Consider the following 27,397-nt stretch of genomic DNA (forward strand, 5'->3'; position numbering starts at 1 on the left):
CAATATAAAAGGAGAATTTATTAAAATAGGAAACAGTACCACTCATAATCCTTACACCCTAACATAAAGTTATTTGTATATAATCTTTGAGTCTTATTCTTTTGTATGTGTACTTTTACATTTTTAAAATCAACACATTCAAGATAAAAATCAACTTTTAATTATTTTATCTCTAAGGATATCTAGGAAGAGAGCTAAAATATTTCTGAGTAAAGGGCAGTGAAAATAAACTTTGTTTTGTAGTTTTTTGAGAATTATTTTAAAGAATTCAAAGGGAAATCGAATGATACAGCTGTGTGGAGAACTGAATTTTAAATATGAACTAATTAACATTTAAAATTAGATAGCCACAAGTGGCTAGTGACTACCATACTGGATAATGAATATATTAGAGGGGCTACTTAATGTACTGAATTGAACTATGTTTTAAAGTAGAAAGGATGAAAAGGTAATGTTTCCCCTCTAATAAGTGGTTATTGTAAAGAAGAATGGGTTAGTTACAGATCAAATAAGGAAATTACCTCTTCTCTGTGTATCCAATGGTTGTGAGATACATTTTTGACTCCACTCTATATTATTGCTAATTGAAAAATCTGGAAAATACAGGTGAGCTAAAAGGAAAAATTAATATCTAGAGTTCCACCTTTTCCCTTTTTATTTTAATAAATAAATGTGACCGTCCAGTCTGGTCACATGTGCGTGTAGGTGTATATATGTGTGTATGTATAATTATTTTTAAGAATGGAATTATAGTGTCCTGTTGTTTTATAATTTGCTTTTCCCCTGATTTATATCACAAATAATCCCCAAATGAAAACACTGAGGCTGTCTTCAGTGTTTCCGGCTCATGAGCGATGCTTTGATAAATGTCCTGGTGGCCAAATCTTTGTGCACAGCCATAACTGTTTTCTTGGTACTGCTCTCCTGGATCCTATGTGCCCCTGACTTCCATAAAATCTCCATGGCACATTCATTGTCCCCTTCCCTTCAACCAACCAATCCACCTTGCTCTTTTTCTCCCTCAGGAACCCCACCTTATCCCACTGTGAAGGAATCAGAGGAAGATTATTTACTTCACTTGAGTCTAGTTGAATATTTACCAGGATTAATCCAGATGGGAGAAGGCAGGTCCTGTCTCCTGGTTGGGAGTGGGGTTCTCCGCTTGTCTCCACATAAAATTTAAGAGGTAAAGAGGCCATATGGTTGTTTCCTGTTTATGGAAACCTCATCTTTCTTCACCTGTCCTTCCTGTTCCCTCTTCCTGTCTTTGCCTTCATGTGCATCCCGCGATTTCCTGTTCTGTGACCTGCCATGAGGCTTCTCTGAGCTCACGGTGGGAATGTTTGAGAGAATCCTCACCAGGTAGGATCATTGTGAATTCCACTTAACTCAGCTATAACTTAGTTACAACCCCCCCTTTCTAATTTGACTGATTTCCACACTTTAGAAATGTTTCCCCAGCCTGACACCATTCTCCTGGTGGCAAACCGTGGCTCTACTGTCACCTCTCTGACAGATCCTTTAAATTACTAAACGGTGACAGGAGTAAAGGGAATAGGAGAGTCATTCATCGCTGATAATTGTCTTCACGTTGTATGAATCATCTGTCTCTATTTGTATGCCAAGGTGATTAAGAAGTTACTGTAAAGAGTTGCTGTAAAAATTATTTTACTCTTTTTATTCTGAAAAGGCAATACATGCACAAGGCATGAAATTAAGAGAACGTGAAAAGGTATAGAGTGAAAATTAATTCTCCCTTTTACCCCCATCCCCAGAGAGGTTTTCTTTCCAGAGGTAACTGTTGTTGTTATCAGTTTCTTGTGTTGTTATCAGTTTTTTGAGGACCTGCGATGTCCAGTAAGGACACCCTGCCATATGTGCCGATGCGTATATAGCTGCACTGAACACACAAAAGGTAGCTAGTCCAAACTGAGATGCGCTGTAAGTGTAAAACACACACCATATTTTAAAGACGTATGAAGGAGGGCATGTAAAATATCTCATAAATAATTTTTGTATTGATTGCATGTTGAAGTGACAATATTTTGGATATTCTTAAGCGCATTTTACCCGTTTCTTTTTACTTTCTTTGTAACAACTAGAAATTTTTAAATTAACATATGTGGCTCACATTTGCAGCTTGCATTATGTTTCAGCCCAAAAGTGGAGGACACTTAGATTGTTTCGAGTTTTCTTCTGCCCACTTTTTACAGATGATGCTACAATAAATAGCCTTTTATATTATCACACTGATGCAGTTGGATAAGCTAGATCAAATAATATTTATTTACATTTTTAATTTTGACAAATGTTGTCCAGTTTGTCTCCTGAGAGGATGTGACAACTTATACACCCATAAGTTTGCTCATGCCCCTTACCTCCCTAACACGTGTAGTATCAAACATTTGGATCTTTGCCAATCTGATAATTGGCAAACTCTATGGTTAGTTTAGACTACCTGGTCAAGTAACTTAGTTTAAAATATATCTAAGAATAATGATTACTAATTTTATGTAGCAAATTATCATTTCCAAAGCATTTTCATATGTTTCCTCATTCAATTCTTACAATAACCTGGTGATACAAGCATTTTAGCTAGAAGCAAACTGAAGCTGAGATAAGGAGGAGAAATGAACCTCTGTGTGTGGTGAATACTTTATATACATAAATTCATTTAATTCTCAACACAATATGGAAGCAGATTTTATAGGCTTTATGATTCCCATTTTATAGATGAGGGCACTGAGGTTCAGCATGGTTAGGTGACTCACAGAAATCACACAGCAAATAGAGGGGTTAATGGTGCAACTTTGCTGTCAGACTAGCGTGAGTGAACTACCTTACTAGCTGTGTGAACTTGGACAAGTGTATTTATATGTAAAATTGGGAGAATAAAAGTACCTACCCTATGGAGGGGTGTCAAAATTAACTGAGGTGGTGTATATAAATAGCACAGTGCCTGGCACACAGCAAGCCCTTAAACAAGTGTGTGTATGTGTATACATGTGTGTATGTACATGTATGTGTGCATTTGTGTGTGTGTGTGTGTGTGTGTGTGTGTATGCATGCCAGGATTCAAACCCAGGTTCTTGGTTTCCTGAGCCCTCACCTCTTTGTTTTCCCCCTCCCAATGACTCAGTCTGTCTAGGCAGTAGGCTCAGTTTTCTGACCCAGTTATTATCTTTGTGTGAGTCGGGAAGGGCAGGAGCAGAGGGGAGGGGAGGCATTTCCAGGTTTTCATGTGCCTGCCACCTCCTCTCCAGCCAGGGGAGAGGTTGACCCTTTCTGTACCTGATTATCTTCTTCATCAAATGGGTCATGGGGCAGTATTGATAAGGTGGAGACTCTTACAAGCTGTCTTTGACGTCTTGGAGCAAAATAATTTGCAAGTCACATGGACTTGTGAGTGAAAAGGTGAAAACGCTTGTACTAGGGACTCATGTGGAAGTTGCCCCTGGCTCAGGGACACTATTGATTAGGGTAGGCTAGTGCTGGCATACTTAGATGCCTCCAAATCAAGTAAATAATTATAATCCAATAAACTGCAGTTGTGAAGTTGAGCAGAACCTTCTGTGATTTTAGAAGGGTCTTTATTCTTTCCCTTTTGGAAAAAAAATGACAGGAAGTAAGTGATCAGGAAGTGCAGGAACAATAGGCTTTTCCTGGAAGAGTGGCTCTGAAGTGATGACTAAACATTCAGACATGCTGGGCTTCACCGGCAGAGGCTGAGGCCATGGCCACAGCGGAGAGAGGGGCCATAGGTAACTTCGGAGAGAGGGACAGTTCAGCTGAAGTGTATTATTGACTACTCCCTATCTGGTGGAAATAAGTGAGAGATTAGGGCAAGGTTATACTGGACCTGGAGACCATCACATAGTTAACTGGCAAAAACTGCTGCCTGATTTGAAGCCTTGAAGGAGTTCTTAGTATCAGTCAGGAACAGCCAAAAGAGAATGCTTTCATTTGCTTCGGTAAAGGAAACGTCCTAGAGGTTTTTGAAATGTCTTAAAAATGGTAGCAGACAGCGCAGGTCTGTTGCCTGTTGGTCTTCCATCTTTTAGTCCACTGAATTCTGTTTTGAAAGACCTTGTATGACTAGCAACGTTTATTAAGCCAAGTTGTTTTTCTTTTTATAATTAATCATGATTTGTAAAAAATAAAACTACCCCTCTGAATGCCTCATCAGCCTGATGTAATCCGTGTGATCACGCTGAATTAATGTAATCTGGGGCAGGAGAAGAGACACACGATGCTTAAGGTATGCTAAGCTGCCTGCTTACCAGCGAATGCATGATTTTTCCTAGGCTTTGTGACATGCTGACAAACCGCTCTGGAGCCCTTCTTTCTAGCTCCTCAGACCCTTTAGAGAACCAGGAGCCTTAGCATCTGTTTTGTAGGGGTTCCTAGGAAAGGAGAAGGTCCCTTTCCAATGGAGCATGAGATTGAAGTAACAGTAACGTTTTATTTCTTTGAAAAATATTTAAAGATGATAAAGAAAAAAAAATCATTCATAATCTTACCACTTCAACAAATTATATAAGAAGAGTATCTTCTTCAGCAATCTCATTTCATGTCCCTGAGGTAACATTGTGAAGAAACAAGGTGTATATTCCTCTCATTTCTTTTCTTAACTGTGTAATTATACACACACACACACACACACACACACACACACCCCTGCTTTCTTAAACAGAATGGGATGCAGTTTGCTGTTTTTTACTTGATTCTCTACATTAGCACTTAGAATTTTTCTTTTTTAAAAATGGTTACAAAACAGTTGACATTTAACAAAGTTTGTTACGTGCTATTTATTCTTCTAAGCATTTCCAAGTATTAACTAACTTTAATGCTCACAACAACATCTGAGGTAACCACTTTTCTCATTCCCATTTAACAGAGGGAGGAGCCTGAGGCCTTGAGAGGCTGCGTGATTTGCCCAGGATCGTAAACATTAGTGCAGCCAGGACCCCAGCTCAGTCAGTTCAGCTCTATCACCCACACAGCTCACTCTTCCGCTCACATTTGCAGCCACTGTGCCATGGATGGACCATAGCTTAGTCAGCCTTTCCAATTTTTTTCTTCTTTGTTATTTCAATGCTTAATAAATACCTCTGTACATACATCTTTATGTCCTTTTGCTTTTCTGTCTGAAGTGTTATCTCCTACAAGTGGGATTGCTGGGTCAAAGAATAGATTATATAAAATTTGAATTAAAGTTATTTTTTCTTCTGGTTTTATTGAGATATAATTGACATACAGCACTGTATAAGTTTAAGATGTACAGCATAGTGATTTGACTTACATACATCATGAAATAATTGCCAAGTTTAGTGAATATCCATTATCTCATATAGATACAAAATAAAAGAATAAGAAAGACAATTTTTTCCTCATGATGAGAACTCTTAGGATTTTCTGCTAAGAGCAGTATATAATATATAGCAGTGTTAATTATATTAACCATGTTGTACATTATAATATATATATATTATGTTAACCACATTGTACATCCCTAGTATTTACTTATAACTGGAAGTTTGTACCACCTTCATCCAATCCGCCCTGTAGTTTTAATTATTGCTCACGTGTTAACATGCCTTACATCAAAGAATACAGTCTATACAATTTTTATATCAAGTGTTTGGTTAGTGGACGTTCTAAAAAGAGGATCATAACTTTACTTAAAAATATAAACATAGTCTGATCGTGGAACAACAGACTAGGCAATATGTGGATTTTCTAGGTCCCTTCTTTCTTCTCAGCATTTTCGTGTCATGTCACTGCTCTGCCACTTATTAATAGGTTAACCTTGGGCAAGTTAGGCCAAATTTCCTCATCTGGAAAGTGGAGTTAACGAGAGTATCTCATTCTGTGGAAGTATTGTGAGGACTGAATCAAATAATTCACGCCCAGCATTTGACATTGTGCCTGGCACACAGGAGGCCTGAGTCAATGTTAGCAGGGAGCTGAGGCAGCAGCACAAATCAACATCAAGAGTGGACAGTTTGGGGGCTTCCCTGGTGGCGCAGTGGTTAAGAGTCCACCTGCCAAGGCAGGGGACACGGGTTCGAGCCCTGGCCCGGGAAGATCCCACATGCCGCGGAGCAACTAAGCCCCGTGAGCCACAACTGCTGAGCCCGAGCTCTAGAGCCTGCACGCCACAACTACTGAGCCCACGTGCCACAACTACTGAAGCCTGTGCGCCTAGAGCCCGTGCTGCTCAACAAGAGAAGCCACGACAATGAGAAACCCGCGCACCGCAACGAAGAGTAGCCCCCGCTCACCGCAACTAGAGGAAGCCTCCGCGCAGCAGTGAAGACCCAACACAGCCAAAAATAAATAAATTTTTAAAAAAAGGAGTGGACAGTTTGTTAGCTTTCAAACTGGGTTCAATATGCAAGAGATTTCCGAAACAGAGTATGGAGAAGGCTTCTGAAGATTACAACGAGGTTATCTGGCAGTTGGAGTGAATGGGGTGAGAATTTCATGAAATTGACCACTAAGTGGGATGCCATAGGCAGCCCCTTCTGAGTTGCCCTCCATTCAGAAAATCCCCTCCACGGCCCATCCAGCATCTCTGACCAGCTGGCTTCTCTTCTTCCTCCTGACTTCAAGGTTCTATCTTCTACCTTTGCCATTTCTTGTCTACAGCCTCTCCCCGGTGATCTGTTTATGCTTCGGTGGTTACAGAAACTTAGAGAATAATTAAGGACAGGGGAGAAAGAAGTGATTTTTTTGTTATGAGGATGGGAGGAAAGAGGGTTGAGAACGTTGGCCAACTTGGAGGTGGGGGTAGGGCAGGAAGGAATTCAGTTTAAAATGTCACCTTTTGGACTTGATTTTCACCATTGGCTTTTTGAGTCTCGGTTAATTGAGTCTTTTTGCCAAAATGATAAAATGCTCCCCTTTTGCATTTGGGGTAAGTTGATAGGAATTAATCAGACTCTGTGAAGTGTGTAGAGGAGTGTATGACCTATCTAGGTATGTGTGGGAGTAGTTCCACCAGATGTGAAAGTCAAATTAGCACAGTTGCTCCCTGCAGCTGGGGGGAAGGTTTATCTGGGAAAGAGGCTGAATCTGTTGGCTAAAGCAAGCCTTTGGGTTTTATCCATGGTTTCTCATATTCCATGCATTTAATAATTAAGAGTTGGCTCCATACCAGTAATGTGGAGCCTCAGAATTAATACGTGGGAGTTTGGGTGCATAACGTTTTGATGCTTATTATTACCTGGAGATAACTACTGGGTCTGTAAGACTAGCCAGGAAATCTCATGAAAAGAGTTCCTTTGTTGATATACTGGCTCCTGTTTTATTGTATTTGGTGGAGCAATCTAATAAAAATAATAATTTTTACTTTTCTGGTTTATTTGTGGGTTCAACTGAGAAGCTAAGGAACGCAATACTGAAAAAAGGACCAGGGGGAAAATGAATTAATGAAGCCTCCCCAAGCTCTGAGTGAAGAATACTATCGAGGCCATCTGTGGTCTGCCTGCCCAGTGCCCTTCGTCTCCACAGGGTCCATCTCTTTCTGCGGGAAAATCACATCTCCCTGACCCTGATCTTATGGTTTGGACGGAGAGGGCACTACCTCCTGGCTCTGGTGGGAACTCAGTTTCAACCAATAACACCACATCCCTCCGGTCACAGTAACTAATTCTGGGGCTGGCCCTTGACCAATGCCAGATCAGACAGAGGCAAGCCTGAGCCTCTTGCTCAAATCCGTGGGATTGCTAAACTGGCAGCACATACGCCCAGAGCTTCTGGAAGTCATCCTGCTACCACAGGAGAGGAGCCTGCCAGAGAAGAAATCCAACATAAAGGAAAGCAGAGCCAGGGATGGATACTAATTCCTGATGACACCATATGAGTATCTGGATCCAGCTGCACTTACAACCAGAACCACTTGGATGTTTGTTATCTAAACAAATAAGTCTTTTGTTGTTGTTGTTAAGTCAGTAATAACTTGAATTCTAAGTATTCTATACCCAGAAAGGAAGAATCTATCTGTATACAAATTTATAGCCTGGAGAAATAAAATGTCAGCCTCTTCTGTTAATCTTCCTGGTGTCGAAAAAAGAAAGATATCTCAGTGATGAGACTGTTGGCTAGTTTCCAAAATGTGTCAGGGTGAGGAATCATATTATTCTTTTCCTTGCTCCCAAATATGTTTCTGACAGCCACATGGTGTTCAGATAGCCAGTGTTTGTGTAGAAATCCCCTGTCTGTCCAGCCTTATCATGTTCAGCGGATCTCTGTTTGCAGAGACTAGGTGTCCCTTCTCCCTCTTTTGCCTTTGCTCAACACATCCTGTGTCTTATCTGGAGCTCCTGGAAGCCAAGTTTCTCTTTTCAGATGAGCACCTCCCCATGTTAACATATGAATCATGCTGACAATACAGACGATCCTTACCCTCCAGGTCCTGAGGAAAAGAGAAGGCTTGGAAGGCTTATGTAGCTGTATGATGACAGTCTACAGAGAGAGACACAAGACTGCTGAGACCACACATGCAAATGGAGCTTGACTTTAGCCCTATGTTAGGAGAATCATTTTCCCGAGAGAACAGAGTTAGTGCCACCCATCTGTTGCCAAGAGCCATCTCTTAGACCCTTGATGTGGGATTGTGAAATAGAGTTGGCCTAATGACAAGGGGGCATAAAAAGTGGAACTTCCTCACTCCAAATGTCTAATTTATATGGTAGAAAACTATGCTCAATTTGTAAGAATTTATTTCATATTCTGCACCAGTTTGCAATGGTCATATGAGACCCAGCACTGGCCTGAGCATCTCTAGATTAGGGATTGGGAACTCAAGTGCCTGCAGGTGCCAGGAAGCTGGCAGAGTTGGGTGAAGTGGACTGGGTGGGGCCTGAGCACTTGCTTGCATGATTCAAGGGAGCTGTCACCGTTCGGCTCCATCTGAGGGTCATGTGCACGTGCAGCATGCACTCTGTGCTGTTGGATCTTACTTGCTTCACCAGAGGGCCTGGAACCCAGAAGTCATCCATTTGCAACCTCTGACTTGATAATAACATAGGTGATTGTTCCAGGTGGCTGGATGTTGGGTTGGGTTTAAACCTAATTTAGTTCACTTTGAATAGGACCCAAAGTGTTGTGGTTTAGAGCACAGACTCTGGTGTCAGGCCAACCTGGGTTTGTGGCCTGGCTTTGACATTTACTAATGTTTTGACCTTAGCCAAGGAATGTAACATCTTGGAGATGCAGTTTTCACATTTGTAAAATGGGGTTGCATCTGGCTGTGGGTGGGCTTCGGGGTAGCAGAATTTGAGGTTAAGTGACATGATGCTCTTAAAGCTCTTATGCAGTGGTTTTGTAAAAGTGTAAAGCTTTCATAAATGCTAGCAGTTCTATGACTAGAGCTGACAGAAATCCAAGTAAGAAGTTGTTCTTTTATTCTCCAGAAGTATAAAGTCAGAGAGACAATACTGTGTAGTGGTTAAGAGGTACAAACCCTGGAGTCAAATCTTGCTCTCTTTCTAGCCATGAGACCTTAGCCTCTGTTTTCTCATCTGTAAAATGGAGATCTAAGGTTGTCTATCCCCAAAGAGTCTAAATAATTATGTGATTTAACACTTAACAACTGAGTTCGCATTCCTAAAACATTTAGAACAGCCTGACACACAGGAAGGGCTATGGGAGTGAAAGTTTACAATACTGTGATTGCAGTGAAGTTTTAATAGCTCTTGTAACTTTGTCATTTGAGTAACACTGTATACATATCCTGGAACTTGTCGTTTACATTATACTAACTTTAATAACACCTGATGCAATTATTTTTAACGTAAAGAGTTACAAAAGTTTATTCACTATTATAAAGGCCACTTCAAATCCACAGTGAAAGGTATAAAAATGTAGAGTATAAAAAAATGAATGCAATTATGTCAAGTTCTTTAAAAGCAGGTTTTACAAAACTCATCTAGATGAGAGTCACGTACATTAGGAAAAAAATAACAATTGGTTGAGAGCCTGTTTTGTGCAATGCACGTGGTGAAGCCTAGAATCAAAGCAATAAATGGGGAAAGGTAAACACCTCTACTTCAAGCCAACATCCATGTCCACACACACTAGCATATTGTCGGTATGGGGACATTTCCTGAGATCTTTTTCTACCTTCAGAAGTTACCTGGTAGCGCTGGGGTACAGGGGATAAAGATCAGTACTAGTGAGTTCAGAAGTAATGCAGACAAAGTTGCTTCCAGGGCGGGTATAGGGACTCAGCCAGGAGGTGTCCGGGGTCTTGCACGGTGGGAAATGGGAAAGAGGACCAGTGGAGGGGTTGGGTGTGCTCCTTCACTGTTTCTTCTTCCCAAAGCCTGCGGGGAGAGTGCGTCTCCAAAAGATTTCGATCTGAATTTCGTGAGAGTCTGAAAGTAGGGGAGACTGGCATCTTAAGCCCCGCCTGGAAGCGCGTGCAAGAGCCCAGGGAGAAGGGGAGGGAGGGGGTGACCGGGAGGCTAGGGGTGCGGAGGAGGCTCCATCCCGGACGAGGGCCGCGGGGTCCAGAGCTGGATGGAGGCCGAGGAGCGCAGGCTGCCGGCTTGCTGGGCGTCGCAGAAGCCAAGTGGGAGAGGCGCGTTTCCTGGCCCACAGTGGCACCCTCCACCGAGATCAGACCGGGCTCCGGGACATCCGCCCGGGGCCCCCAGGCAGAACCCCCCTCGGCAGGTCCTGTCGAGGCCTCCACGAGGTCCCAGGAACCCGCAGCCCTGCTGGCCCACGAAAGGGGACCGCCACCACCTCGCCGTGCACGGAATGCCCTCCCACTCCGCGCCAACTCCAAGCCCAGAGTCACCGTCGGCTGCCTGCTCTGGGAAGGAAGGGAGCTAACTGAAATGAGACGTTGATTAACCAAAAAGGGGTGGGAAGTTAGGGAATCGGCCTGAGATGTGATTACGGGAGGCACTTACCAGCTGGAAAAGGGCAAAGGAGGTTGTCCACAGAGTAGCTGGTGGCAGTTATTTGAAAAATTAAAAACATCTCATGTGTATGCACTTCTGATGAACTGAGTTACACAGGCACAGGCAGGGCTGCTTTTGCAGCTCAGCCAGCTTGGGTGTTGGTGTCAGCAAGCTGCTTTACTTGTGGGGCGACCTCAGGTGAGCATTTAACTTCCCTGAGGCTTAGTTTCTTCTTTGTTAATGTGAGGCTGACATTAACCTCTTAGCTACATCACAGGGTTCTGTTTAGGGGCAACTGAGGCAATTTCTGAGTGAAAGTTCAGAATCATCAAGTATTGTATAAACCTTAGCTCTCATTAAATGAATTTCAAATTCACTCCTCCCCATGCTTTCTGATTCATCTCATGATTTAGGGTATAACTGCTTAAAGTGGAGAGTTGAATATTCAGTTCAATTTGATAAATATTTATTGAATGACTCCTGTTGTAAAGAGCTGTCTATAGAATTTGATCAGTGTGGACAACTGGTCTGAATCACGTGAGCCTCCTTTAGGATTTTGTCAGTGGCTTTTGGGAGGGTTGGGTATCTATTACTGACATGTCATCTTCAACTGTTCAGTTCATTTTCTGCATGATTGCCTGTTGACCTTCCATTTTTTACTATGGAAAATACCTGTTATGATGATGAATAATTGGCTTTGTTTCCAAGTTATTTCCTATACCTAATTTATTCTTATTTAGAATTGTAATCAAACACTATTCAGTGGTTTAATGGTGGGCTTCATAGTTCAAGCTGAGACTGACTTTATTCAAGGGGGAGAATACAATTTTATTATTTATGCTATTTCAGGTTAGGTTATTTTCAAATAGTTGAATAAAGCTAAATATATTAAATATGTACATAAACTTGAGAACTCTAAAGAGAGGAAAATCCTTCTGCAAACGACTACATAATAGTTTGGAGGAGGAAAAAGCCCAAAGGTGTATTTTAAGGTAAAGAAGTATACTTTAACTAGAATAATTTATAATTTAAAGAACTGACCCTGTAGCTTGAGTTCTACATTATAATTTCATTGCAGTTAAATCCAAAGAACTATTTTCTCCCTGATGGAAGTCTATTTGCCTGTATGGTTCCTGCATAGTTTTAAAAGTGTAATCATATATTGCCTCATATTACTTTAATTTATTGCCTAAGTATTATTCTAACAGGAAAGACAGTCCTTAGAGCAGAGAGATTGTGTGGCTCTTTCCTAAGCCCCTCCACTCAGTGTTTTTCACAGAACTATGCCTAAAATAATTACGTAATATATATCTTTGACTTGATTAATTGTCCAGATGCTTTTTTTGTACTGTGATTTGTTTCTATTGGGCCAGATATTGTTATCCCTAATTTAGCTAAATACTCCACTGTCGACTTAGACTTTTTGTAAATTTAAACCTTATCTCATAAATTACCTTGGGCTGTCAGGCTTCTGTAACAATTTCAAGGGGATTAGCATTTCCCTTCTTTAATCTACAGAAGATTAAGAGAATAAAGTCTCTTAGAATAGTTCAGAATGGCACTCATTGTGAGCAACTTTGAAGAAATAAAGTTGGAAAAATGTTTTACAGCTATGACCAGCCAACGCATCCACTGTCCTTTGCTTTGGGTTTTGGTTTGAGGTCCATAGAAAGTTATCTCCTTAAGGGAGAGCCATCTTGGATGATATCTAGCCTCTAGTTTCTGTCTAGGGATGGAGGGGGGCGTAAGAATGATGCTTCTTTCATCACTGATCACTTTGGTGACATCAAAGGATTAAGGGAAGTGTTTTTCCCTAGGCCTCTCACCTATTTCTCTTGTCCCTTCCTCTTCACTCTCCATAAAGCTTATCTTGGAAGCCAGGCACCATTTGCCATGTGACAGTAAGATGTGTGTAATACATGCTTTGATGGGTTTGTGTTTATAACACAAATACATGGAGTTGTCATTGAGGCAGGAATTGCTTGCTATGAAGAGGTACATCCTGAACAGGGATGACCAAGGCTGGCCTGTGGTCAGATCGGCTTCTTCACGTAACTTTCTCTCCCCCTTCATATCTATACCTTTACTTATGAGAGTCCCACTTTTTTTTTTGTTGCTTTTGTTGTTCATTTTCTTTTCTAATCTCAGCCCTTCTGTGAATAAACTTCTGTTTCATCCTGAGGAAAAAAACCTCTTCCAGTTTCAGGGGGGGTAGAGGTGAAAACAGAATGAAACGGAAAGCTGTTCGGATAACCCAGGAGGATTTTAAGACCGCTTTGTTATAACAATCCTTTTATGTTTGAAATATTTATTGGGCCTCTTCCTGGTCACGATCGGAAGGGAAACCTGAATTGGTGCCCTCTAAGTTGCTCGGGCGGACAGAAGAATACATGTTTACAGTCAAGATGGTGCTTGATCTTGGAAGGACAGGAAATGATTTTGCAAATCCAGATAAACTATTTTATCCTAGAAAGCATACATGCCAAACACAGTTTAAAGTAAACACATAAGAATCCTTGTGTTGTTCCGAATGGGTAGGGTGTTGGGAGAAGCTAGCATTTCTCCAGATTAAGGACAATTTGGTGTGACAGTTGCCTCTAAGTGACTTGTTTTGCCTGTGTGTCCTCTTGCAGGTGTAAGCTTTTGGATTTCCATAATGGAGCATGCATAGCGAAATAGTGGAATTTGTTTGAATGAATGAATGAATGGGATCGCCCCCCTACCCCCCAGCAACTTCTGGAATTTGCATCCTATGTCAAAAGTTGTGAGTGCCTTCGAGTAAATCACGATAGACTTGATCTCCACTTTTGGTAGTAGTTCTGTACTAGTTTGGTACTAGTTCCCTTCCAGACAGGGTGAAGCTGGTATCTTAGTTCTATTCTTCCTTCCAAAATTATTTAAAAAAATTTTTAAGTTTGTATAGATGAATATTTTAGGACAATATTACTTTAAAGTTTATTTACATAAATACTATGGAAAATCACCAAGAAAGTTTTGAAAAAGAAGATTAGGGAGAGGGACTTGCCCCACCAGATTTTAAAATTTGTTGTAAAGCGATAATAAAACAATAAGAAATAGAAAATATAAACAGGCCAATCACAAGCACTGAAATTCAGACTGTGATTAAAAATCTTGCAACAAACAAAGCCCAGGAGGAGATGGCTTCACAGGCAAATTCTATCAAACATTTAGAGAAGAGTTAACACCTATCCTTATCAAACTCTTCCAAAATACAGTAGAGGGAGGAACACTCCCAAACTCATTCTATGAGGCCACCATCACCCTGATACCAAAACCAGACAAAGATGTCACAAAGAAAGAAAACTACAGGCCAATATCACTGATGAAAATAGATGCAAAAATCCTCAACAAAATACTAGCAAACAGAATCCAACAGCACATTAAAAAGATCATACACCATGATCAAGTGGGGTGTATCCCAGGAATGCAAGGCTTCTTCAATATATGCAAATCAATCAGTGTGATACACCATATTAACAAATTGAAGGAGAGAAACCATATGATCATCTCATTAGATGCAGAAAAAGCTTTCAACAAAATTCAACACTCATTTATGATAAAAACCCTCCAGAAAGTAGGCATAGAGGGAACTTACTTCAACATAATAAAGGTCATATATGATGAACCCACAGCCAACATCGTCCTCAATGGTGAAAAAGTGAAACCATTTTCACTAAGATCAGGAACAAGACAAGGTTGCCCACTCTCACCACTATTATTCAACAAAGTTTTGGAAGTTTTAGCCACAGCAATCAGAGAAGAAAAAGAAAGAAAAGGAATCCATATCGGAAAAGAAGAAGTGAAGCTGTCACTGTTTGCAGATGACATGATACTATACATAGAGAATCCTAAAAATGCCACCAGAAAACTACTAGAGCGAATCAATGAATTTGGTAAAGTAGCAGAATACAGAATTAATGCACAGAAATCTCTTGCATTCCTATACACTAATGATGAAAAATCTGAAATAGAAATTAAGGAAACACTCCCATTTACCACTGCAACAAAAAGAAAATAATACCTAGGAATAAACCTACCTAAGGAGACAAAAGACCTGTATGCTGAAAACTGTAAGACACTGATGAAAGAAATTAAAGATGATCCAAAGAGACGGAGAGATATACCATGTTCTTGGATTGCAAGAATCAACGTTGTGAAAATGACTATACTACCCAAAGCAATCTACAGATTCAGTGCAATCCCTATCAAACTACCAATGACACTTTTCACAGAAGTAGAACAAAAAATTTCACAATTCGTATGGAAACACAAAAGACCCCAAATAGCCAAAGCAATCTTGAGAAACAAAAACAGAGCTGGAGGAATCAGGCTCTGTGACTTCAGACAAAGCTACAGTAATCAAGACAGTATGGTACTGGCACAAAAACAGAAATATAGATCAATGGAACAGGATAGAAAGCTGAGAGATAAACCCACGCACATATGGTCACGTTATTTTTGATAAAGGAGGCAAGAATATACAATGGAGAAAAGACAGCCTCTTCAGTAAGTGGTGCTGGGAAAACTGGACTACAAGTGAAAGAATGAAATTAGAACACTCCCTAACACCGTACACAAAAATAAACTCAAAATGGATTAAAGACCTAAATGTAAGGCCAGACACTATCAAACTCTTGAGAGGAAAACATAGGCAGAACACTCTATGACATAAATCACAGCAAGATCCTTTTTGACCCACCTCCTAGAAAATGGAAATAAAAACGAAAATAAACAAGTGGGACCTAATGAAACTTAAAAGGTTTTGCACAGCAAAGGAAAACATAAACAAGACGAAAAGACAACCCTCAGAATGGGAGAAAATATTTTCAAATGAGGCAACTGACAAAGGATTAATCTCCAGAATTTACAAGCAGCTCATGCAGCTCAATATCAGAAAAACAAACAACCCAATCCAAAAATGGGCAGAAGACCTAATTAGACATTTCTCCAAAGAAGATATCCAGATTACCAACAAACACATGAAAGAATGCTCAACATCACTAATCATTAGAGAAATGCAAATCAAAACTACAATGAGGTACACCTCACACCAGTCAGAATAGCCATCATCAAAAAATCTACAAACAATAAATGCTGGAGAGGGTGTGGAGAAAAGGGAACCCTCCTACACTGTTGGTGCGAATGTAAATTGATACAGCCACTATGGAGGTTCCTTAAAAAACTAAAAAAAGCTGCCATATGACCCAGCAATCCCACTACTGGGCATATACCCTGAGGAAACCATAATTCAAAAAGAGTCACGGGGCTTCCCTGGTGGCGCAGTGGTTGAGAGTCCGCCTGCCGATGCAGGGGACACGGGTTCGTGCCCCGGTCCGGGAAGATTCTACATGCCGCGGAGTGCCTGGGCCCGTGAGCCATGGCCGCTGAGCCTGTGCGTCCGGAGCCTGTGCTCCGCAACGGGAGAGGCCACAACAGTGAGAGGCCCGCGTGCCGCAAAAAAAAAAAAAAAAAAAAAAAGAGTCACGTACCACAATGTTCATTGCAGCTCTATTTACAATAGCCAGGACGTGGAAGCAGCCTAAGTGTCCATCATCGGATGAATGGATTAAGAAGATGTGGCACATATATACAATGGAATATCACTCAGCCATAAAAAGAAACGAAATTGAGTTATTTGTCGTGAGGTGGATAGACCTGGAGTCTGTCATACAGAGTGAAGTAAGTCAGATAGAGAAAGACAAATACCATATGCTAACACATATATATGGAATATAAGAAAAAAAAATGTCACAAAGAACCTAGGGGTAAGACGGGAATAAAGACACAGACCTACCAGAGAATGGACTTGAGGATATGGGGAGGGGGAAGGGTAAGCTGTGACAAAGTGAGAGAGTGGCATGGGCATATATACACTACCAAACGTAAAATAGATAGCTAGTGGGAAGCAGCCGCATAGCACAGGGAGATCAGCTTGGTGCTTTGTGACCACCTGGATGGGTGGGATAGGAAGGGTGGGAGGGAGGGAGCCGCAAGCAGGAGGAGATATGGGGACATATGTATATGTATAACTGATTCACTTTGTTATAAAGCAGAAACTAACACATCATTGTAAAGCAATTATACTCCAATAAAGATGTTTTAAAAAAAACCCAACAATATGGTATTCATATATAGATCAGTGGAACACAAGAGAATCTGGAACAGATCTAAATATATATGCTGACTTTATATTGCTAAAAGCGGCATTTTTTGACTAAAAAATTGCTTAAATGATGGCAGCCACGGGGAGGGGGAGGGGTGAGCTGGGACGAAATGAGAGAGTGGCATGGACATATATACACTACCAAATGTGAAATCGATAGCTAGTGGGAAGCAGCCGCATGGCACAGGGAGATCAGCTCGGTGCTTTGTGACCACTTAGAGGGGTGGGATAGGGAGGGTGGCAGGGAGGGAGATGCAAGAGGGAAGAGATATGGGAACATATGTATATGTATAACTGATTCAGTTTGTTATAAAGCAGAAACTAACGCACCATTGTAAAGCAATTATACTCCAATAAAGATGTTAAAAAAAAATGGTGGCAGGATTTTTCCACTGGGTCAGTTAACAGCTAGCACTTAGTGAGCATTTACTGTGTGCCAGATACTATTCTAAGGTCTTTTCATGTATTAACTCAATCCTCAATACAGCCTTTTGACATCAAAACTGTTTTTATCCCCATTTGAAGATGAAAGAAATGAAACATAGGGAGGTTTAGTAACTGGTTCAAAGTCACACAGCTAAGAAGAGTGTAGAGTCAGGATTTGAACCCAGGCAATAAAATCAGATCATTACCTGGGTTATGCTATAGTATAAACACTGAAATTCCAGCTGGATTAAAAATCTAACTGTATAAAATAACATCTTTATAACACACACTATAAAAAGAAAATGCAGAAAAACAGTTATATAATCTTGAAATTGGAGAGACTTTCTTAAGCAAGATAGAAATTCCAGAAAAAATAAAGAAAAATATTGATCTGACAACATTAAAAACAAAACCCCAAATTTCTGTTGACAGGATACCATGAGCAAAATCAAAAGTGCAGTGGTTACCAAAAAGGAAATATATTTGCACTACATTTCACAGAAAAAGTGTTTGTCCTCTACAAAGAAGTTTTATAAAATGACATTTTTAGAAAAGTCCAGTTGAAAAGGATATGGACTGGCAATTCAGAGACGATAAAATGCAAATGGACAATAAATAAACAGATAACAGTGGCAACGTGTACGGTGCTAATAGGCTTTTAGGGAAACTCCCAGTTCTGTTTGGTTTTGCTTTGGTCAGGGAACTAAGGTTTTCCTTTAAGTTCTTCCTCCCCCACCCCGATTTCTTTTCTCCATCACCCCACCTTCCACCCCTATCACCTTTCAAGATGTTAAAATTCCTTATCCTATGTTCAGAGAGTCCAGGACTCTTGGGTGGAGGGCTGTCAGTATCTGGGGAGTGAGTCGTTGAAAGTGAACGCTGAAAAGCTACCTGGCAGTGATTTCCTGCTGCTCTGCTTCCTGGTCCTCTGAGCAGAAGATATTTCTCCTTCCTACATTGTGACCTGGAATCCTTCCCATCCCTTTCTCTGCCCCTAGTTAGGATGGGTCTTCTGCCTCCAATTTCCATCTTCAAGCCGGAGTCCTATCTAGCCTTTGGGAGAGCAAAAGCATTAAAGTCTTCCTGTTCTACACTTGGGCCTGAGGCTTCTTTGAGTCTCTGTTGCAGCTTAGAGTGGGCTTGGGGCTGGGGTGATAGAAAAATAACCATCAGAGTTCAAAGGTACCAGGGAGAGAACACGGAAACCGTGTAAACTAACATTTTGAGATATTATCTTGCCAGAGGTCTATGTTTTTAAGTTCTCTAGTACTCAAGAAATGCAAGGAACAATGAACTGACCTTTTGTTTTGGCCCATTAAATTGATCAGAGTTTAAAATATTTGATATGAGAGTTTAAAATATATTGATAGCATTCAATATAGGCCAGAGCTAGGGGGAAGGATACCCTTATATATTGTTGGGAGATGAATTGCTGAAACTTTCTAGGAATTGTTAAAACATGTCTGTACCCATTGAAACTTAAATTGACATAAGCTATGACCTAGCAGTATACGACTATGAATTGAGCCCAAAGAAACAAAAGCACCAGACATATGGATTTACTTACAAAGTTGTATATTGCAAAATTATTTACCAGGGGGCTCTAGACAATCCAAATGCCTATCAAGGAATACTTGAATAAGTTATAGCTCATTCATATAATGGAATACCATATAGCTACTAAAAAGAACATCTTAACTCTATGATCCCTTTTATTTTATAAAAAACAATATTAAGAGCTTTAAATATGGTAAATAAGTTTATATTCTATAAGTGTAGAAAGTATGAAAGATATACACCACACGATTAATTTAAGGCAAGCATCATAAACTTCAGTGGCTCCAGGGACCAGCCTGAATGTCAATGCAGCAGAATGGACAGTGAAACCTCTGTGGAGTAAGAAAAGGTTATTGTGTGTTGGGGTCCTAAGAAAGTGGCAAAGGATGGGTTCCAAAACACAGAAGAAGGGATATTTTGGGGTCAGAAGAAACAAAAATAGGACAGGAACAGATGTAGGTAGGTCGACATGATAGATAATGGGAGATGAGGCATTCCAACTGATGGCTTTTCTTTTTCCCATAATGTTGGAGTAAAGGGTTCGAAGGAAGTAAAGACAGCTTAGAGAAGGTTTCCTGGAGAATGAGAAAGAAAAAAGTAGGAATGCAAAGGTCCATTTAAGGTTAGTGAGCATTAATGTAGAGTGGAACCATTATATCCTTTTATTAGATTGACATGAGCACCAGAAACTATTAAAAATGAATAAAAATTCCTGGTAAAGTAGAAGTTAAGATTTTTTTTACTTTTCTAGGAGAAAAATTCAAAAGTCCAATATTAGGAACAATCTCAAGAAATGGAGGGAGTTACTTGCTCTTTCACATTAGAAAATTTATTTTTAGTCATAGAATTTTTTAAACAGCTTTATTGAGGTATGATTCATTTACCATACAATTCAGCCACCTAAAGTGTACAATTCAGTGGGTTTTAGTATCTTTGTAGATATATATGCAACCATCACCACAATCAATTTTAGAGTTTTATTTCTCCCCAAGGAAATCCATACCCTTCAGCCATCACCCTCCCCTCCCCACCCCAACTTAATCTTCCCACCACCCCACTCCCTGCTCCCACCTTCCACCCCAGCCCCTGGCAACCATTAATCTACTTTCTGTCTCTATAGATTTGCCTATTCTGGACATTTCATATAAATGGAATCATATAATATGTGGTCCTTTGTGACTGGCTTCTTTCATTTAGCATAATGTTTTCAACTTTCATCCATGTGGTAGCATGTATCAGTACCTCATTCCTTTTCATTGCCGAATGATAGTCCATTGCATGGATAAACCACTTTTTCTTTATCCGTTCAGCAGTCCATGGGCATTTGGGATGTTTCCACTTTTGGGCTATTATTAATAATGCTGCTGTTAACATTCTTGTACAAGTTTTTGGGTGGACATACATTTTCATTTCTCCTGAGTATATACCTATAAGTGGAATTGCTGGTAACTCTAGGCTTAGCCTTTTGAGGAACTGTCAGAATGTTTTCCAAAACATAGAATTTAGAACTAGATGGGATCATAGAAATTACTAGAGATATTTAAGTCATCTCTAACTGTTAGTGGGAGACCAAACTCAAAAAGCTAATTAGTGGGAGATAAGAACCTAGATTTTGATTTTTTTGTTTAATGTTGTTAATTATTTTTTATTTCTTTAACTTTATCTTAAATGTTTAAAATTTCTTTACACATGTACTCATACATATACATTAGTTTCCATTAATATTATTTTAAACATACGATTTAGTATAAATTTTTGGATTTTCTTTTCCCTTTTCTATGCTATCTTATGCCTCCTTCTCACATTACCTTCATCCCCTTCACGAGGTAATTAATACTAATAACCTAAAAAAATTCTCTCATGTTTTCTCCATGATAATATAATCCTACATATACACACATACGCAAAGGGAATTTTGATCACTATTTTATAAAAATGGGATCATCTTATACTATTTTTTTGCACATTGCTTGTGGAATTTCCTCCAAATCAACCAGTGTACTTTTATTTTTATTTTAAATGTCTGAAGAATACTCAGTGATATGGGTGTTTTATAACTTATTGAGCCTATCAATGAATGTTCACTCATTGTTTCTGGTTTTAATTTAATTTTTGAATAAACAGTGCTACAGTAAACATCCTTGCTCCTCAGGTGTGGTCCATGAACTGGCAGCGTGCCAGGGAGCTTTATAGACATACGGACACTCAGGTTCCAGCCTGCCCTACTGAATTAGATTTTGCATTTTAACAAGATCCTCAGGAGATTCATATTCACATTGAAAATTGAGCACTGACCTAGTACATATGACCTTTCAGTCAAGTGCTATCATATCTATAGTTAGATTCCAAGGAGTGAATTCTGGGGCAAAAGGGTACACATACTTTAAATTTTAATAGATGGTTTAACAGACTGCTTCCTTTAAAGACTGCAGCACATAGGATTTCTACCAGCGCTGTTTGAGAATACCCTTTTCCCCCGTGTTCCCATTAACAATGAGTGTTGACGTTGAGATTTTAAAGGAAATTTGCTATGATAGGAACATTTAGGTTTTATTTGATTTTTCCCACGTAATTGAGCAAACTATTCATAAGATAGTATTTTTAGAATAGTACCAATTTCAGTTTTTAGATTTCGAAGTCAAATGATAGAAGGAACAAAATACAAAAAATAGCAAAGAATAAAGATGCAATTATCTAATAGAAAACTTCTCTCCTCTTTGTTAACCTTCCTTGGTGCTAACATGAGAAAATGGGTACCCAGGATAGTGATCACGTGACCAGCTGGATGTTTACAGTGCCTTGTTCACACTTACTGGGAACGTTTTCAGATAAATGATTGAGAGAAAAGGTAAAACAATAAAGGTTTAACAAAGTCTGCTTAATCTCAAAATTAATCATGGAGTTGTAAATTAAAATAAAATACCATATTTTGCCCATCAGATTGACAGGTTTTTTTTTTTAACATCTTTATTGGCGTATAATTGCTTTACAATGGTGTGTTAGTTTCTGCTTTATAACAAAGTGAATCAGCTATACGTATACATATATCCCCATATCCCCTCCCTCTTGCGTCTCCCTCCCACCCTCCCTATCCCACCCCTCTAGGTGGTCACAAAGCACTGAGCTGATCTCCCTGTGCTATGCAGCTGCTTCCCACTAACTATCTATTTTACATTTGGTAGTGTATGTATGTCCATGCCACTCTCTCACTTTGTCCCAGTTTACCCTTCCCCCCTCCGTGTCCTCAAGTCCATTCTCTACATCTGTGTCTGTGTCTTTATTCCTGTCCAGATTGGCAGATTTTATTTTATTTTTGGCAGATTTTAAAATTAACAATATTCAGTGTTGGAAAAGGTGTGGAAAAACAGACATGCTCATAAATTGTTCATGGGAATATAAATTGATAATGTCCTTTTAGGGAATGAAACAGCAGTGTATATAAAACATTTCAGTGCACATACCTTATGACTCAGCAAGAGAGTAATCTGTCTTACAGATTTAGTCATACATAAGAAAAAATATGTACTAAAGGACATCCACTGGAAATTTGAGACCACTTAAATGCCCATCCATAGGGACATGAATTTACATATTTTGGTGTATTGATATTGTCTATATCTGGTATGGGGAACGCTCTACAAGACATATAGCTAAACAACAAAAAAATCAAGTCTCAAAACAATGTATTTTGTACAATCCACTTTTGGAAGTGATAATAGAAAAACACAAACCAAACTGCTAGCAGTGGTTACCTCTGGGTGTGTGTTAGAGGGAGGGTGGTTGGAATGGTGGTGAAAGAGTAACATATACACTATTTCCTAAACAATATCAATTGTTAACATTTATGGAGCACATTATATGTCTAGCATATGCTAAAAACTTTCCATGAATAATCTTAATCCTGACAACCACCTGATGAAGTAAGTACTATCGTTACTATCTGAATTTTGCCATTAAGTTAACTGAGTCACAAATAGGTGAAGTAATTTGCTTAAGGTGATGCAGTCAGAAAGGTGTGGTGCTGTAATTTGAACCAAGGTAGCCTGACTCTAGAGACCACGCTCAGAACCTCAATTCTGTCTACCCATCTATCCATTACCTACCCTCCCATCACCTATGTTTGTTTATCTATCAGCTATTTATCTATCTTTCTATCTACCTACCTACCTACCTACCTACCATCTTCCATCTATCTGTCTGTCACACTAAGGTTCTCAAGCCACCATAGAGAAAATTAACCCAGTTTTCTATTTACATCATTGAGGTACAATATAATTTATGAAAACACACTGAGATTTTCAGAGAATAGTGTAATTGACAGGTAATGTAACTGATTCTGATTCCTTACCAGAATGAGGGAGAATTGTCTCATTCCAGGACATTGTATGATGGCCTGATTGTAGATCTCTGGATGGAGTAGAAAAAGCAACCTGGTATAATCCATCCCCCTAGCTGGCCACTGATCTACAGAACAAAACATTCCATAACGTTAGTGATCCTCTCCTTTATTTTGCTAAAGAAGATCCTCTCCCTTATTTCTTCCAGAGTATGTGAGTGGCAGAATTGATATTGAAATCAGGTTTTCTGACTCTGAGTTCAGTGTTCTTTCCACTATATTATGATTTGGGATTTATGACACACATCTTACTTCCTGTAGGATGCAACCAGACAGATGGGTGCAGTGCAGACCCATTCCTGTGTTTGGAGACCCCAAATTTGTATATCATTATTTAGAAGGAAAGAAAGGATTGAACAGCCAGTGTTGAGTGATGTTTTATCACCAGCTTCAAAGGTTTGGCCATTATATGCTCTTAAAAATGAAGGAGGTCCAACTAATTTCCTGGGTGTTATGTTTAACTATGTAAATTAATTAGCTAGTTGGTTTTACAGAGACATCCTCCAAAAAGTTTTGTTCCTCTTAAACAAAAAAACCCCCAGCTTGGTGGTATGGTTAGGTGATGGTGTAGTTAAGTGATGGTGTGGTCATATGATGGCTGGACATGAAGCAAATCACCCGCAGAAGACATGGGCAGCCTGATGAAGCACAATGATGGGTCCAGGACATAGAGATGGGCAGGATGTCATCGTCAGCTAAGCCCATGTGCAGGTGACTGCCCCTGAACAGAAAAAAAGGTCAAGGGTCAGGAAACATGTGGACCCTGAGGAGAGCAGAGAAAGTACTGAGTCTAAACCACTTTTCCTGATTTTATTCAAGCCAAGAGGAAGGCAAAGGGCTGTGTCATCTAACTTTCCCTGAATCGGTGCATCAGCAGAACGGGCTGAGCCTCTCCCACTTACCTCCTCATCCCCCACACAGAGTTCATGGCCATCCAGCTGCCCTGTTCGGATCTCCAGCAGGCAAAGGAGAAAGGCCACTTGGACATCTGGAACTCCTCAATCTTGCTCAAGGCTGGCAGCTGTCACAGAATGTCATCAGCTAAGAGAGCATCATAGCAACATGTTTCCCACTTCTTAAACCATTAGTCTCTCACATTTTATGGTTAGTTCTATGAGCACATTTTTTTCAGCTACAGAACTCAAGCTTCTGAGGTTTTAAACTATTTATTAGTGCCTAAAAGTCAAAATATTCATCCATCTATTGCTTGAGGAAATTTTGATTTTCTGTAAGGGAATGACCTATATCCTGAAATAAAAAAAAATCTGTGTGTAGTGACCATTCTTCATGCCTAATGTTTCTTTTTTTTTTTTTTGCGGTACGCGGGCCTCTCAGTGTTGTGGCCTCTCCCGTTGCGGAGCACAGGCTCCGGACGCGCAGGCTCAGCGGCCATGGCTCACGGGCCTAGCCCCTCCGCGGCATGTGGGGTCTTCCCGGACCGGGGCACGAACCTGTGTCCCCTGCATCAGCAGGCGGACTCTCAACCACTGCGCCACCAGGGAAGCCCTAATGTTTCATTTTTATGAACCTTCTGTTAACATTCTGCCTCACTTTGAGTGGATATCTCTAGGTCATTCATTGACAAAGAAGAATATTTGAAAAACAAAAATGTCAATATGTACATGTAGATTAAATTATTTTTTAAGTATAAATGTGATATACTTTTAAAAACTCCACCAGCACTGAAAATATTAAAAAAATAAAAGTCAGTTACTGCTCTCACAAATATCACATTGTTAACAATTTCTCACATTGCCTCCTGGAAATGATTGGTGTATGAGGGGCATTCATGAGGTACAGATGTCCTTTATTGTTTTAACTAAATGGGATCATACGAGACATTACTGCTTGGCAGTTTGATCTTTTCCATTTGCAGTATCCTTATTGATGAATATTAAGGTTGTTTTCAAAACCTTTTAATCATCTAACATTGCAATGAATATCCTTGTTATAGGCAACTTTGCAGACTTGTGCATGTATGTCTTCAAATCATTACACTTTGGTTCTTGTTACCTAAGTTTTCAAAAGCAAAGTTTTGAAAACTCGAAACAGAGCCTGAAGGCAAAAATAAAGGGTATGACATGTCCCTAGATTTGTCCTCTTTAGTCTCTATCCTCAAATGCTACAGATAATTGGAAGCTGACTGTAGGAAAAGAAGAGAAGCAAAAGGAAATATATTTATGAAATATGGACAAGGATTTTCTTGGGTGTCACTTAGTTCAGCTCTCAGGAGAGATGTGACTTGGTAATTTTTATCCTAGTAAAGTATTTAAAAGAAAGTGATTTCATTGGTCACAAAATAAGTAATTTTTTTCTTCTTCGAGTCTTACCACCACTGAGGTTTTCCTATCCTTTCCAACTCTCAGTTTTTGTTCCTTCTAAGAAATGCCTATGATACTAATTGTTTGTCTTATAAATTTGACATGCTGTGTATTTAGCCTTACAGATTGACTTTCTAAGGTATGTTTTTTGACTTGCTTGTAATCTTATAAACCCATTCAAGGCAAGCTTCGTCCTCTCTATATCCCTTGTAGCACCTCTGAAGCAATATGCAATGCTTTGGAAATGGTAGTGAATACTTAGTCACTTGTAAATTGACTTCTCTAGGCTCTAGACTCCTGACTTATTTTTTTATCTAACACAATCTGATGAATAAGGGAAATATTTTTTTCCACAGCTCCTTAGTAAGGTGGCCCAATGCTTGGCATCCCGTTTCCTAATCTGTGTTTCCAAGGTCTGGGTGGACCAAAACATGGCATTTTGGTAGACAATGACCATGAACCTTTGTTTTGTTTCCTTTCACAGGTCAGGGGGCCTCAGCTGGCACATAAGTAGAAACAGATGTCGAAAAGGGTAAGGAGGTACGTGGTGCCAAAGTCTCAGTTCTGGGAAAAGGAAACACTTCACAGAGAATAGGTGCCACCTGTAGGGGTTATAGTTTGCCAAGCAAAACCAGTTTGGCTAAATATTGCTAAAAATAACTCCCAAGGGCATAAGGTAATGTTTGCTTATACATGAAATTGAATGAGGGTGTTGTGTGTGTACGTGTCTATGTCTGTGTGTGTACCTGACACTCCAATGAAGGTTATTCACCCATTTATGAACTCCAGTTGCTGAAAGAACATTTTTATTTAATATTTGACCCATTCATACGGATAGAGTTGTTAAATTTCTATCTAACAGGCATAGAAGAAAGAATTTTAATTTTCTTTTTTTCAACCATCTCACTGAGATTTTTCTAGCGGGGGGTGGTCACAAAGCATTGAGCTGATCTCCCTGTGCTATGTGGCTGCTTCCCACTAGCTATCTGTTTTACATTTGGTTGTGTATATATGTCCATGCCTCTCTCTCACTTTGTCCCAGCTTACCCATCCCACTCCCCGTGTCCTCAAGTCCATTCTGCATGTCTGCGTCTTTATTCCTGTCCTGCCCCTACATTCTTCAGAACCTTTTTTATTTTTATTTTTTTTAGATACCATATATATATGTTAGCATAGGGTATTTGTTTTTCTCTTTCTGACTTACTTCACTCTGTATGACAGACTCTAGGTCCATCCACCTCACTACAAATAACTCAATTTTGTTTCTTTTCATGGCTGATTAATATTCCATTGTATATATGTGCCACATATTCTTCATCCATTCATCCATTGATGATGAATGAACCTAAGCAACACTTAGGTTGCTTCCATGTCCTGGCTATTGTAAATAGAGCTGCAATGAACATTGTGGTACGTTACTCTTTTTGAATTATGGTTTTCTCAGGGTATATGCCCAGTAGTGGGATTGCTGGGTCGTATGGTAGTTCTATTTTTAGTTTTTTAAGGAACCTCCATACTGTTCTCCATAGTGGCTGTATCAATTTACATTCCCACCAACAGTGCAAGAGGGTTCCCTTTTCTCCACACCCTCTCCAGC

General features: G+C 39.8%; 1 long non-coding RNA gene across 7 annotated transcripts in view; it reads left to right on the forward strand.

The window, feature by feature from the left end:
- The window catches only part of LOC113618771 (uncharacterized), a 167,802-nt gene that overhangs the window by 124,698 nt on the left and 15,707 nt on the right, over positions 1–27,397 (forward strand). For 3 of the 7 annotated variants that reach the window (XR_003432118.1, XR_003432117.1, XR_003432112.1), the window contains 2 exons: positions 1,026–1,186; positions 7,388–8,056. The exons of 1 other annotated variant lie outside the window; for it this stretch is intronic. This is a non-coding gene — a long non-coding RNA (uncharacterized LOC113618771). Of the gene's footprint in view, positions 1–1,025; positions 1,187–7,387; positions 8,057–26,284; positions 26,341–27,397 lie in introns of those variants that run through there. 3 more of the 7 variants (XR_003432113.1, XR_003432115.1, XR_003432114.1) reach the window with 3 other exon arrangements.

Source organism: Aethalodelphis obliquidens, unplaced genomic scaffold (genome assembly GCF_003676395.1).
Source record: "Aethalodelphis obliquidens isolate GAN/ISIS:26980383/991018 unplaced genomic scaffold, ASM367639v1 scaffold6, whole genome shotgun sequence".
In the NCBI taxonomy this organism is placed as follows: Eukaryota; Metazoa; Chordata; class Mammalia; order Artiodactyla; family Delphinidae; genus Aethalodelphis; species Aethalodelphis obliquidens.